Genomic DNA, 13604 nt, shown 5'->3' on the forward strand with positions numbered 1-13604 from the left:
CAAGCTTTAAAAAAAATCAATCTGATTGCTACTCATCTCTACAAAGAGACTTCAGCAAATTTAACTTCAGTAAAATTGCCTTGTTCTAGAAATCAGTGGCATTCAGTCAATTGCTGTGACTCTTATGGAAGTTTTGTGTATTGAAAAAGTGTATTAAAGGTGTTCCAAAGGTAAAACTTGAAATCTTAATTTCATTGAAAATGATGAGCAGCTGCCATCACAAAGACCTGTGAAAGTGACAAAGTTCTGCAGTTTGCAGAGGGAAAAATCAGAATTGTCTGATCTGTAAGGAATTTCATCGTGTGATGTATTCACAGTTGGACATACCTAGATGAATTAGGCAGACAATAAGTACAACATTTTAAGTATATAGTTGGTGATTACACAAGGTAACCAAAACTCAGTCAGCTCTACTTCTTCAGTTGGTATAGAAGATAGCTGTATTTGGCAGGAGTCAATCAATGTGAAAGGCGTGTATTCTATGGATGACAACAGTTTTGCCTCCGTTGAAGAACTTTATATGAGAAAGGGAAGTCTTCCAGATGGTGCTTGTGGTACAAAAGATCTCTTGTTATCTGCCCCTGACTATCTGTGTTAACTGGAATGTTTCAGTGTCATTCCTGTGTATTAGTTTCCTTCCTGTAAAACAGGATAGCAGCAGCTTTCCCACGAAACCATTGCCCGTGCACTTTCAATGGTGTTCCTCCAGTGCTGAGACCCAGAGAGAGCAATAGGTATGTTCCTGGTGGTCCAGCAATTAGACAAATTGGGGGGTGCCAGCGAGGAGACGGGAGAGAGGTTTGTTTCTGCTGTCTTCAAATCAACCAGTCTTTTGCTGTTGTGTTTAGTTGTGCTTTTTTTGTTTGTTTGTTGTAAAGAAACAAAAGCTCGAAATGTGTTTGCATACATTTCTAACTGTGTTCTCGTTACATGCTGTTAGTTAATACTGCTTTATCTGACTGAGGACTGAGTGCTGTAGGATATGTTTAGTATAGATTTTCCTTTATGCTTTGAGGACCTTATCCTGCAAGGTGCTAAGCAGCCTCATTTCGCATGGGCTTCTCACCAGGAACTGGGAACACAGCACGAGCCAGGAGGTGGCCCAGTCCTCGTAAGACTGGATCACGTGCAACGTAGTGTAACTTAAAAACATGATGAATCTTTTCAAATGCTGCGATTAATACATCATGAACTCTCCCACAGTAGTAATTTTGGTGCTTTAATATATCACTGAAAATATTTCATTAAGCAGTAAAATACTGCTATATATTTCAGGCCTCTGCTGTGCATGTCCTGGTGTGAAAGGGGACTGTTATCTTCCCCTTAATTTCTCTGGTGCAAATAAGTGCTACAGCTTCACCATTCCATTTCACCCCAGGCAGTAATTCTGAACAGTTATCCCACTACTCTTGGGCTTAATGATGCTATCAGATGACGGAAAGTGAGTGACCTTTCAAAATGGAGTGAACTGCAATCACTCTGCCACCGGGGTCCTGGTTTGCTGTAGCATCTGATGGGGCCATGGAAGGATATTTATTGATCTAGGTATTCGCATGACTCGCATCACTGATGTATCTGGTGACAAACAATTGTGTAAGCAGGTGAGCAGTTTGACCCATGTCTGCTGGTAAGCTTTTCGGGGGAAATTTTCTGAGGACATTAAAATGCAATGTACCCACACACTTGGGGAAATATTATCTGCATTTTTTTTCTTTGTGACTCAAGGAAAAACCAAAAACCCCAACCCGCAAACTAGTAGAAATAATTTTTCCATATGTACGCGTTTACATTATTTTAACTCTGTCTTTGAATTATTTACAGTTCACTTAGCCAGTGCTGTTTTATATATCCTCACATGGCTGAGCAGACACTTTGGATCTTAGTGAAACCAGCCTGGATTTTAAGACACAAATGTCTGAAACAGACCTCTAGGTCTCTATATTTAGGCGCCTCAGTACAATGGCCTCCGTAAGCAGGGTGACAAGCACTTGCAGCTGCATTGCTGCTTCCATGTATGCTTTCTCTTCAGCCTAGGGCACTGCTGTCTAAACAGTTTTTCAAGGCATTGAAAGCACATGTGGTGTCAGTAAAGCATCACCAGAGCATTATTCTTTGATACTTCTTTTTTTTTTTTTTTCCTCTTTTATTTCATTCTGTAGGTTGTTTTTGTTCTTTCTATGTTGTCAATATTTTTATTTTATTTTATTTTATTTTATTTTATTTTATTTTATTTTATTTTATTTTATTTTATTTTATTTTATTTTATTTTATTTTATTTTTAAATCAGTATTTGTATCTCTGTCTCTATTAAAGGCTTTGAGGCAATCTTTAGATTAAGAACACTGCATTAGTGAAAGAGTTACTGGTTTTAATCTCACATTAGCAGAAGACCAAAATTTTCTGACCATGCTTATTATTCATTCTAGAGTCTTGGTGGAAAGATTTTGTAATAGAGTGACTGATTACAGAACTTACCAATTACAGTTTGTTTCCAATCATCAGGATGCTTTCCAAATTTTTTATACATTTTTATACATTTCTGAGTACACTGGATTATCTAAAACAGTATATGTGTACTGATGGGATTTTCAAGAGAATATAAACAGGTGAAATGTTGAAGTGTGATTTCTGCACAAATTTTATTACGTAATTTTTTTTTTTAAATCTGGACTATAAAGCCTCATTTTCAAAACTGCTGATGGTTCCCACTGATTTCTGCTGGAGAGGCAGAGGTTCAGCACACATGAAAGGTAAATCAGTCTCTGAACACTTTGTAGTTACTGACTGCCTTTTGAAAATGCGTGCATTTTTTCTTGCTGGGAGGCATATAGCAAGTAGCAGTAACAGCGCTGAGAATACAACAGCCTCTGCCTTTGCAAGAATACTGGGGCTTCCTGAGTCAGTGCTTCAGCTGATGTGTAATTACTTTTATGGGAAGACAGGGATCTAATTAAGACCAGTGGAGGGATTTTTTAATTGCATCTTTGCAAATTAAAATAGTATTCAAAATCTACCTACATATTGGGGTAGTGCGCTAAAATTAGCCTCAGTTACTTGTTCTGTAGTTTGCTAAGCATTTTCTACAGGCAAGTCTGTCAGACTATTTTCAGGTATGATTTTCTGGCTATAGCATGGAATATAATTTTCTGTGAGCAGTTGTGCACCTGGAGGCATTCTTTGGCCAAAGAACAGCCCATGTATTTAGGAATTATTCTGTGCTAGATGGGTTGATACTGAATGCGCTTAAAAAGTAATTACAAAAATTGTGCAGTTCTATTGCAATTTGTCATCAGTAAGAAATGAGCACATGTGATATTCGGGAGCAGCTAAAATTCATGAGCAGTTGGTGGAAGGACTGCTTCATTCGTATCTTATCTTTCCACTTCAAATGCATGAAAAGTTTTTGGACTGAATATGATTTTGTACACTATTGAAATATTGTACAGGCAGTACACTTTGAATTGTTTGCCGTCAGTCACACTGGGAGTCATCCATGTCATACTCAATCTAGAACTTAGTTCTCTGAGCTACCAGTGAGAAGCCGAGTAATATTTTACCCATTCATAGCTCTTGAAACTAGCAATGGGAAATTCTGGTTAGTATCCTTACCAATGCAAAATTGTTCTATAGGTTTTTCTTAAACTCTTTCTCCAGCCTGGCTTTTAAATGGCTGTGGGATTAGACCACTACCACTTTCCCAGGAGACTAACTCACATTTTAATGGGGTTCATAATTTCTGTTTTTTGGCTGAGTAATACCTTTTCATGTAATCTCACCTGAATATGACTTGTCATTTTCCCTTGGGCTCCCGTATAAATATCGTACCCATCATCATATGTACCCTCTGGAAATCATGCTGCAGCAGCCGTCATATTTCCTACCACGCTTGCTCATTGGATTGCCACACTGTATACCTTGCTGTCTGAACCAATTCATGTATTTTTCCTCTCTGGCTTGTTCAGCCAGTTTGGCAATTGTTTCTTGATAATTCCTGAACTCCCTCTGGTTTACTGTCATCTTTCTAATGCTCAGGACACCCTGCACTGAATGTTGTGTTTGAAGTGTTATTTCACCTGTGCCATGTGTGTGTGCATCCCTGAGTGTCTCTAGTCCATAAATGCAGTATTTCAGCTGTACCAAGAAGAATGGGAGATTATTTATCTATCTATTTATTTATTTATTTATTTGTGGGGAAACAAGGAATATTTTTGATTCTGTCAGGTATCTCAAACAACTGAGGAGCATGAACATATTTCAATATGTTACTTTTTCATTGTGCAGCAGTGGCTGTTGCACACCTCATTAGATAAACAAGCAAAATGTTAACTAATTAATGAATGTGTAGAGTGGTATGAGAAGACTGCCTAGAACTTTCTTTGATAAAGACTGCATGTAGGGGGAAGGAGACACACACTTGTTAGGGACACGATAATGTTAAACAGTGAATGTCTCTGAGGTTTTACGTAGGCTTCATTTAAGTTTTTAATTATTGGTGAGATGCTGGAATTGTCTCTTAAATGATTGGATCAAAATTCCTCTGACAAGAGACTGTTTTCTGTCCTTGGGACATGGGTACTCTGTAACTGCTCCATCTGCAACTTACCTCATATGCCTGCCTTGGGATTATATTTTTTTTCTTTTTTGTATCCTTTTTTTTTTTTCTTGTTTTGAAAGATCTCAACACAGAGGACTTACAGAGGAGCTGGAAAAGTTCACAGAGGACTTACAGAGGAGCTGGAAAAGTTTTCTGTTCAGTTGCTGTGAATTGAAAACAGAGTTACTAGAATGATAGGCAAAAGAGTACGTCTCAGAATAGAAGCAATAGGAACAATGTGGATCAAAAACTCACAGCTTTGAGATAATTCTTAACTGGTTCCAAAAAGAACATATAATGTGGTTGCTTCTGGCAGCAATGCTCCAGAAGGAAAAGAGAAAGGTTGCTTCTGGCAGCTGAAGAGAGAAAAACCCTTTTTTCCCCTGAAAAAAAAAAAAAAAAACACAACTAAAATATAGCAAACACATTGTTTGCTAAACTAAACTAAAACTAAAATATAGCAAACACATTGTGGGTGAAGAGGGCCCAACCCTGGAAATATGGTGCCCAAAGACTGTGATTATTTATGCTGATCTGGTTGCAGCTGAGCTTGTTTAAGAGGTTGGTGTCCAGTTTGTTTGGTGATCTGTATGCTGGGGAAGAGTGAGCTTGTCTGAAGAGCTGATGGAGAGAGAATGCAAACCAGTGTGATCAGCAGAGAGAAGGAAGAGCCTTCTGAAGTTTGAAGTGAGTCATGTTGAGCTGGACCTGGTCAGACAGGGTGACTGCTAGAAGACACTGGTTATGTAATTATGAGTGAAATAATCTGCTCTTGATATAGTCTGGTTGTGAACAATCTGCCATTGCACATTGCCATATTTTAGTGTAACTTTCTATGTATAAAACAAGTGATAAATAGCACATGCTCAAGTGTCCCTGATTTGCTTATTTTGTAAGTGCTATTTTTATTTTTAGGACTGCCCTCATGATTGCTGGAGTGATGATTAATCCCATAGACTTCTGTGCATTTACTAGAAGTTGTTGTGCTTTTTTTCACTGGAAGCTTTGCAAAAGGGAAATGGTTGAGCTGCAGTCTTCTGTGTCCCCTTTATTTGAATAACATGCTAAATCAAGCAGTGCTTTATGAATAATGTTCACCATTTGATTCAGATGTGCTTTGGTTGTGTGAAAGGACCAGTAGTACAATTATTCTTAGTGACAAATGCAAACATGCAATAGCTTTGACTCAGCACCTCTGTTCCTCCAGGTTATGTCAAGAAATGATAGCAGTGCTAGTTTTGATGTATTGACACTGCCCATATCCCTTTGGAGTAGTTTTCATTTGTCATCAAAAGAAATAGTAGATATGCCTGGGATTTCTCATATGTCATTGCACATACACATTCTACACATCCAAAGGAAAAGATTACTCAGTCTTTTGTTATTCTTTCCCATATAATTGCAGGTGCACCACAGGGAGATTTGATACATAGTGAAAGGAAGAAAAGAGTGTGCACAAATTTCAGTTCTTTGCAAGCACCTGGCTCTATTGAGCAGCAAAAATTGCTGTGCCTGATGCTGGGTCATCAATTACTGGATCACAGGGGATACAAACACTCATTGAACTAATGTGTTTCAGAAAGATATTTAAGGTGGCCTGTATATCTGAAAACAAGTTGCTGGGATGCACACATACACATTCAAAAGATTTTAAACAGTACTTAATAAGCTGTTTAGAAATCCACAAGCATGGATAAAGTGGCAGGTATATGCAGTCCAGTTGTATAGCAAGGTGCAAATGTGTAAAACAAGCAATCACCAAGGCTTGCACCCTTTGGAATACATCTTGAAAATTTTTAGCAAAGTAATTAAGTACTTGCTTACAGAAATACCAGGTGATTGTCAGGGGCCAGAAGTCTTGTATTTTCTGTGCAACCTGTCTGTAATCTTCTTTGTCATGTATGAAGGATTCCTTTGGACTTCAGTGGGATTTAGTTCCAGTTCTAAATTCTTTAAAAAAAAAAAAATAGTGAGAATATTCTTGCTACCCTTGATCAGCTATCACTTTTTCTATAACTGTCTTATGTGCAGGAGAACTTAAGTCTACCTTCTTAAATTTTAGTCTTATTTGTGAAGACTTGATTATCTTCTCTGGAAGGTAATAATGTTGTTTTTTAGTAGTTGTTACTTTATTTAATGACATCAGTTTTTATGTCACTGTATAAAAAAAAAAAAAAAAAAAAAAAAAGAAAAGCACACAGGTCCTCTATTTACGTAGTTATTTGACTGTGTGAAAGAGAAAAAAGCCCATATATTTCTTTGTGTTTTAACAAGCCTTATGCAAACTTTTATTTTCAGAAATACGGAAGATAGCACAACACATGACATGATTCTAACTTGCATGATTCTTACTGCTGTTTGTCAATGTGGAGATGAGTGTCACTTTGTGGTTAATGTTTTATGCAAAAGAAACTTTTTTCAGTTCTATTTACACTTTTGTCAGATTATTGGGATTGCATTGTAGAGATACCATGAATGAATATAATGCAGTACTTGCTAATCTTTACACTTTACACTAATAGTATTTACTTCATTTATGAATGTGATTTGCAATAAATTAAAAGGGTAGATTATATTGTTATAAACGTACATTTACAAATGCATTTTAAGACTGTCATATTTTTTTTACTAAAGACATTGTAAAGAGAATATTACCAATAATTGGTTAAATAATTTACCCAACAAGCACATTTAGAATGTTGACATTGTTTCATTTCTGAAAACCGGCTTCAGCGGAGCCCTTCCTTAGATGAGTGTGCTGAGTGGGATGGATTCTTTCAAAAGGTCCTGTGTAGAAGAGAAAGATTGTTTTTTCCCATACCATCACTGTATTATTTTTGAAGAGTTTCATAGAAAGGTAATAAATTGTACAGTAGCACACTTGGTGTAGAGACCAAATGATGAAGTATTTTGCTAATTCACTTGTTCACAAATTGTCAAAAGCCCCTCACATTTATCATTCACTTGTGGTTGTAACAGTTCAATGCTGAAAGAAGAATTTGCATTAAGTTTGTTTGGCCTAGCTGTAGATAAAACAGTAGTACTTCTTGCTTATTTTTTCAGTTGTTTTTTATGGTTATTTTGTCTGTGCTGTTTTCAGTGTAAAACAAAATGGTTCTGCCCTATCTGATTTTGGAGGGTTTGTCTTTTGTCAGTGTCAATTTAAGCAGAAGAAAGATATTTGCCATAGAAAATTGCTGCTTATGGCTGCTGGGTTTCTTCTGCTGTTAGTTGCATGTATGCCATCTTCATAGAAATTCGAAGAAAGACTTGACATTGAAGTGTTTTGTAGCCTGTTTAACTTTTAGTTTTGAATTTTAATTTTGTTCAGAAAATTTGCTGACTCAAATAAGAAATAAGCTTAAAAAAAAAAAAAAGATTTTGCTTCTTCTTAAGTATTCCATATTCTCTGTGGAAGTAACCTGCTGAGCTTTTCAGCTGACCAATAACTTAATACTTCCATCTCCTACCAGTTCTCAAGGCACTTTTTCAAAGGTCATACATTTCAGGGATCCAATTTGAGAGTTCTGTTTGGATGGGATCCCACATCACATCTTCTGAAAATCACTATTTCCACCCTGTATTTGTGATATGGTTTATTGCTAAGCTACTAGGTTTCAAACTGGTTCTCAAACGAATTGCTAGAAAGGAGTGTGTTAACGTGTTTGTTGTAGAATTCTATTTTTTATTTTTATTTTTATTTTATTTGAGTGAAAAGACTAAAACATTAGGAAGCGTCTAGCTTCAGTGACAGATTATGGTCTTGTTGAAGTAGAAGAGAAGGCTAAAGGGCATGAAAGTAATAGGAATATGTTGAAGGATTTAGATGAATTTTTGAAGATCAGGGTACAAAGCGAAGGTGGGAGTGAAAATACTTCCTGTGCAATTAGTGGCATGAAATGCTGTTCTTCTGTTGCATGTGTTTTATTTATTTATTTATTTATTTTGTAGATACTAAAGAAAAGTATATATGCTCTAACTAGAAACTGGCAAAAGATTACAATTTCATTTACATCTGTTCAACTGGAACTTGTTCTTTTTCCTTCTTATTGCCTTAACTAGAGTAGAAAGTGAAAATATCATTTCATGCTCTGCTTTCAGAAGTCTTATACAGGCCCTCAACCCAAAGTTTTCACTGGTGTAATTTTATCATTCTTGAATGGGATTCACTAACCTTTCTTTCAACTCACCAGCTTGTTCAGAATTTGACCCTGGCACATGATCAATCCCACACTAGCATCTAATCTTATATATTTGTACATAGGCTACTTTCCTGAGTGTTAGTATTGATTTTCATGTATAGAGCTTTGCGCATCCTATTAATTACCTTGTTGCATAACTTGAGCTAGATTTTGGATTTTGGCTATTGCAAGCAAATGTAGTTTCTTTGGAATTTTGTAGCTCCAAGTGCATTAAGATAGAGAAAGTCTTATTAACTTTCTTGTTACATTTTGTTATAGATTGGATTCAGACTATCATAAGGTGATAAAAAATGTTGTTTCCTTTCTTCAGCAAGCTTGTAAGCTGCAACATTAGCACATGGAGCTCTGGCTCTAGTAGAAGGTGCTAAAACTGGAATAGAAACTAGATCACAATTTCCACATTTAATAAAGCAGTAAGTCAGCAGCTGCCATGGGACAGAGCTGGCTGAATTGTCAGAACCATTCCATGGGCATAAATCTTAGACTTGTGCCAGATGCTTCATGCTGTTCCTGCTGTGCAAAACAGCTGGAAATTCAGCTTAAAGGATTTCTTTCCTAGAGAGAAACTACAGCTGGCGTAGGGCTGAGATAAAGTGAGTTTGATGGGAAGATACGTCAGGTACTCTTGCTACAGTGTCAATGTTGTGGCTTTGGGATGCATGTCTGACCCTATGATTTTATACAACGATAGGTAAAATCGTTCAAGGCATGGAAAACAATCTTACGATTTCATTTAGAGAGATAGAGCTGTGCATAAAGACAGGTAGAAATTTGACAGGAAGATGATCTTTGGAAGAACGTTGCTGTTTCTACTTTTTCTCTGTACTAAACCTGTGGGAACAAAATTGTTACATTTAGGGGATTAAACAGGTACTTTTCCTTTTTATGAACATACTTTGTCTCAGTAAATTGTGTTTTGCTTCCTTTAGCAGTTTTCATGTGTATTTTTATTTGTTTGTTTGTTTGTTTGTTTGTTTTCCTCAGGAGCTTACATTTTGGGGTAATGTTTTGCCTCGTAGTATATTCAGTTTGGGCTCTACTTTGACCTCATAAGATATGGCTCATGAAGGATTCTTGTATAGGACTGTGATTTAGTATCTCAAAAATGTTGCTTCGGTGGGCTATCTGAAGGCCATTCAGTCTTACTTCTCTTGGGTCTTAGAGTGTTGGAGGCCGATGTAGTGAGTAGACACTTTGCCTACTCACTAGTGTGCATTTCAGTCCTGACTCTGCAAATAGCTTTGTGAATCTACAAAGGCTAAAAGTCCCTTTTAACTAACTTCAGGAAAATGTGGTAATATCAAATGCAGGTGAATCTGCTTGTTCTGTAACAAAATGGGATAGATTCACCTAAAAAGCAGCAGGTATGTTGTGACTTCCCATTTGGCTTATGAGTTGGTTCTCAAATGCAGATAGACCTATGTAGGATAATCTCTCTGAAGAAGAAACAGATGCGTTTAAAACACATTAGAAAATGCTTGCAGGAAATAATTTATGAATAGAGTTGTTACTAAGTAAGGCTAGAGCCCTCTGCATGTTAGTATTATTTCAAGCAATAAGAAGTTTACATTAAGATCACATAAGCAGTGAAACATGACATTTCTCACTAATTTATCGTATGTTGCTTTACTGTTTGTTAAATAACAAAAAGTTTACAGGGCCATTTACATGTAAAGTCTGAAGGTTGTTCTGAGCTTAAAGGAAGAGAAATACATGTAATGTAGGATGCCTTCTGGAGTGGGTCTGAGCTGAATAAAACAGAAATAACATGATCATTGAGGGTTTGTTTACACCCAGGGGTTTAACTGTGCTCATGTAGCTAAAGCAATGTAACAGAACTAGCCAGGGTGATGGTTGGCTGGTTAGAATGTGTTTATGGGAATGGGAATAAATTATAGTGCTATAAGCTGTATTTATAGCAATAGCTTCACTAGGGTTGTACAGAGGAACTGCTATGCCAGAAGGAAAAATCACATCCCTCACTGGAATAATCATGTTGTACTTCTGTGTGGAGGCCAGGCCTAAATTAATTCCAGTTGCCTTTCTGAGTACTTAAACAAAAAGGCAGCTTCAGTACAGGATTTCTTTGGCTCTGGGAGGATTTAACACCGAGAGGTGGTGAACATCTGTGTCTTCACTGAGCCTGTGGTTTCTGAAGGTGCCTTAAGCCATCAGCGTCTTGTGTTCCTGTCTTGGCTCCAAATCTCATTAAAGTCAATGGGAAAACATTTCAATGCTGCAGGACCGGAGCCTCTCAAGAGGTGAGCCTGGTGTAGCTGGGTTTCTGACAACTCAGGTGCACAAATGGTAGGAAACAGTTTATCCTGGGTGTAGAAAAGTGTGCTGAAGTGTGATCACACATGACAATCACGGGCGAGCTGGAACAGATAAAACAGATTTGCGCAATTTGGTAGTCTTACTTTGTTTTTTCATTACTTTTTTTGATTCTGTATCCGGAACATAGCTAACATATCACTACCAGCCCAAGCAAGGCACCGCCTCTTTCTGGGGGTTCTGACAAGTCATTTATTCTCTCTGAAATGGAGTTTAAATATGTGCAAGAGGAATGGCCTGTCTAAAAGGCTGCTCCCATGGGAGCTTCCTCTGGCATGATGTGTCTTAGCGTACAATGTCCTGTGGATGCCGAGGAGAGGGCAGCACAGAGATACCAATGTGTGCTGGAAATACGAATTTAAATAGGGAGAAGACAATTTCCCACTTTTTTTTTTCTTTTTTTTTTCGGTAAGATGGAAGAGGCTAAGAGTGTAAAGAATTTCAGGTTAGACACACCCAACATAACAAGTAATTCTGCTGAGTTGAGGACTCCGCTAAGTTTGGTTTATTCCTAAGCTGAGTCAGTAGTGTTTCTAGTAAAAACTGATGGTTTGTTACAATTGGAAGTAAATATGCTATTTTCAAGCATTTTACTATTTAATCTTGGGTTCACATCTTTTTCATAATCTTTCCTCTGAAGTTGCAGCTTGGGCTTATGAGATTCCATTATTATTTCTAACCATATTACGATTTGATTTTTGTTTGGCAGCCAGGTTTTCTGTTAATGCTTTTCAGATGGAGGTGACATCAGATTTTGGTGGTGGTGAAATTTTACCCACAGGGAGACTTCTTATTACTAGGTTTACAGAACTATGTTACTTCATATAATTTTTACCTTTTCTTTCCCCTCTTTGGTAATATTCATCGCAGTACTGAGACGACTACTAGATTCAGTGGGCTCTGTATCAGACCTTGAACTTGCCTACAGTCATTGCAGGAGCTGGTTGGAGGTTATTTCTAACCTGCATCTTCATGAACCTTGCATTTTATTTCCATCTCATGAGATTTTTTTTCACAAGTGTATTTTTTCACATTAGTTTCCATTTAATGTGACCACAGTTGCTGCTGTCACAGCTACCACGTGATGAAGAAGGAAGAGAAACACACTTTCACAGGGTTTCTGCACATAGTAGCATAGAGTAATTTAAGGAGGGAGTGACCTGTGCAGGCTACTTGGTTCCCCCGCCCACTCAAAGCAGGACTAGCTTCAGAGTTAGATCCAGCTTCAAGGTTAGATTAGTTTGCAGACAGCCTTATCAAGTTGAGCTGTGAATATCGTCATGGATGGAAATTCTGTAACTTCTCCAGCCCCATTCCTCTCCTCAATGTGAAGAACTTATTTTATGTACATATATATGTGGAATTTCTCTTCTTTGCTGCAGCTTTTATACTGGCTTGAGGGAGGTTTTTAATTTAAACACAAAGGTTCTAGTGAGGTTTCTCCTAGGTTCTAGGAAGATTTTTATTTTCTTGGAATAAAAGTCCACACTTTAAGATAATACAATATGACAGTAGTCAAACCCATACCCAGCAGTTCTGGTGGCAGTGAAGAGTTATACAAGCTGCCAGTCTAAAAGAGTGAGACTGAAGTACAACTTGGGGTAGTAGAAGGAAGAAGTAATGGTTACAAACGCAACATCTAAAGGATAGTTTTAGTAAGAACCAGCCCTTCATTAATTTACAGATTTTTTGTTATTTATTTTATTATTATGTTTAATCACAGGACAAAATTCTTCACACATGGTTGCACAGAGATATAATATTCCTTTATTTTGGAATATTTCCCTACTTAAAATAGTGGCATTTTATGCCATGACAGATTAATTAGATTTAAATACCGCAGTCTTTAAGCAAAATGCTCCAAGATGATGAGACACAGATGCTGCCTATCCAAAAAGCTGGAAAGGAACTAAAAGAAAAATCACAAAATGTTGACATTACTCAATGATGGGATTTAATCCTGGCATGACTGAAGCTGTCAAGAATTGTGTGGCTAAATCTGTTGTCAGATATAATAAACACTCTTTCTGCTCCCATTTATGTGAACATGTGCAGCTGTTGAAGAAATGGGCATCTTTGCTTCTTAGTCAAACAATACATAAAATGTATTATGCTAGAAAAGATTATGTACAAAAACAGGTGACAGAGCTGTGCTGCAATAGATTGATTTAGGGAAGAAAGTATGAGACCTACTTTTTCATATTGATTTCCTCCTGCAGTCATTGAATTGTGGAAACAGAGCTCATTTAACTGAAGTCCTTGAGAGAGAAAGAAAATGCTGTACGTGCATTCATTTTATAGTCTACACAGGAGTTATATTCATGTAAATGAAAAAGATTCACCGAATCAGTTTTCAACAACATACAATACACAACAGAATTTATTAAGAGGACAGTGCCATCCTATCTTTATCTGTCTGCTTAACTCACTACAGACATGAACACGTATCATGTATTATTTAAATGTGTACATTG

The 13604-nt window shown here is 37.1% G+C and overlaps 1 protein-coding gene across 2 annotated transcripts in view; it reads left to right on the forward strand.

The window, feature by feature from the left end:
- The window catches only part of PARP8 (poly(ADP-ribose) polymerase family member 8), a 110364-nt gene that overhangs the window by 37740 nt on the left and 59020 nt on the right, over positions 1 to 13604 (forward strand). The gene's annotated exons all lie outside the window — the stretch shown is intronic.

The sequence above is a fragment of the Netta rufina genome (assembly GCF_964035555.1).
Source record: "Netta rufina genome assembly, chromosome: Z".
Taxonomy (NCBI): domain Eukaryota; kingdom Metazoa; phylum Chordata; class Aves; order Anseriformes; family Anatidae; genus Netta; species Netta rufina.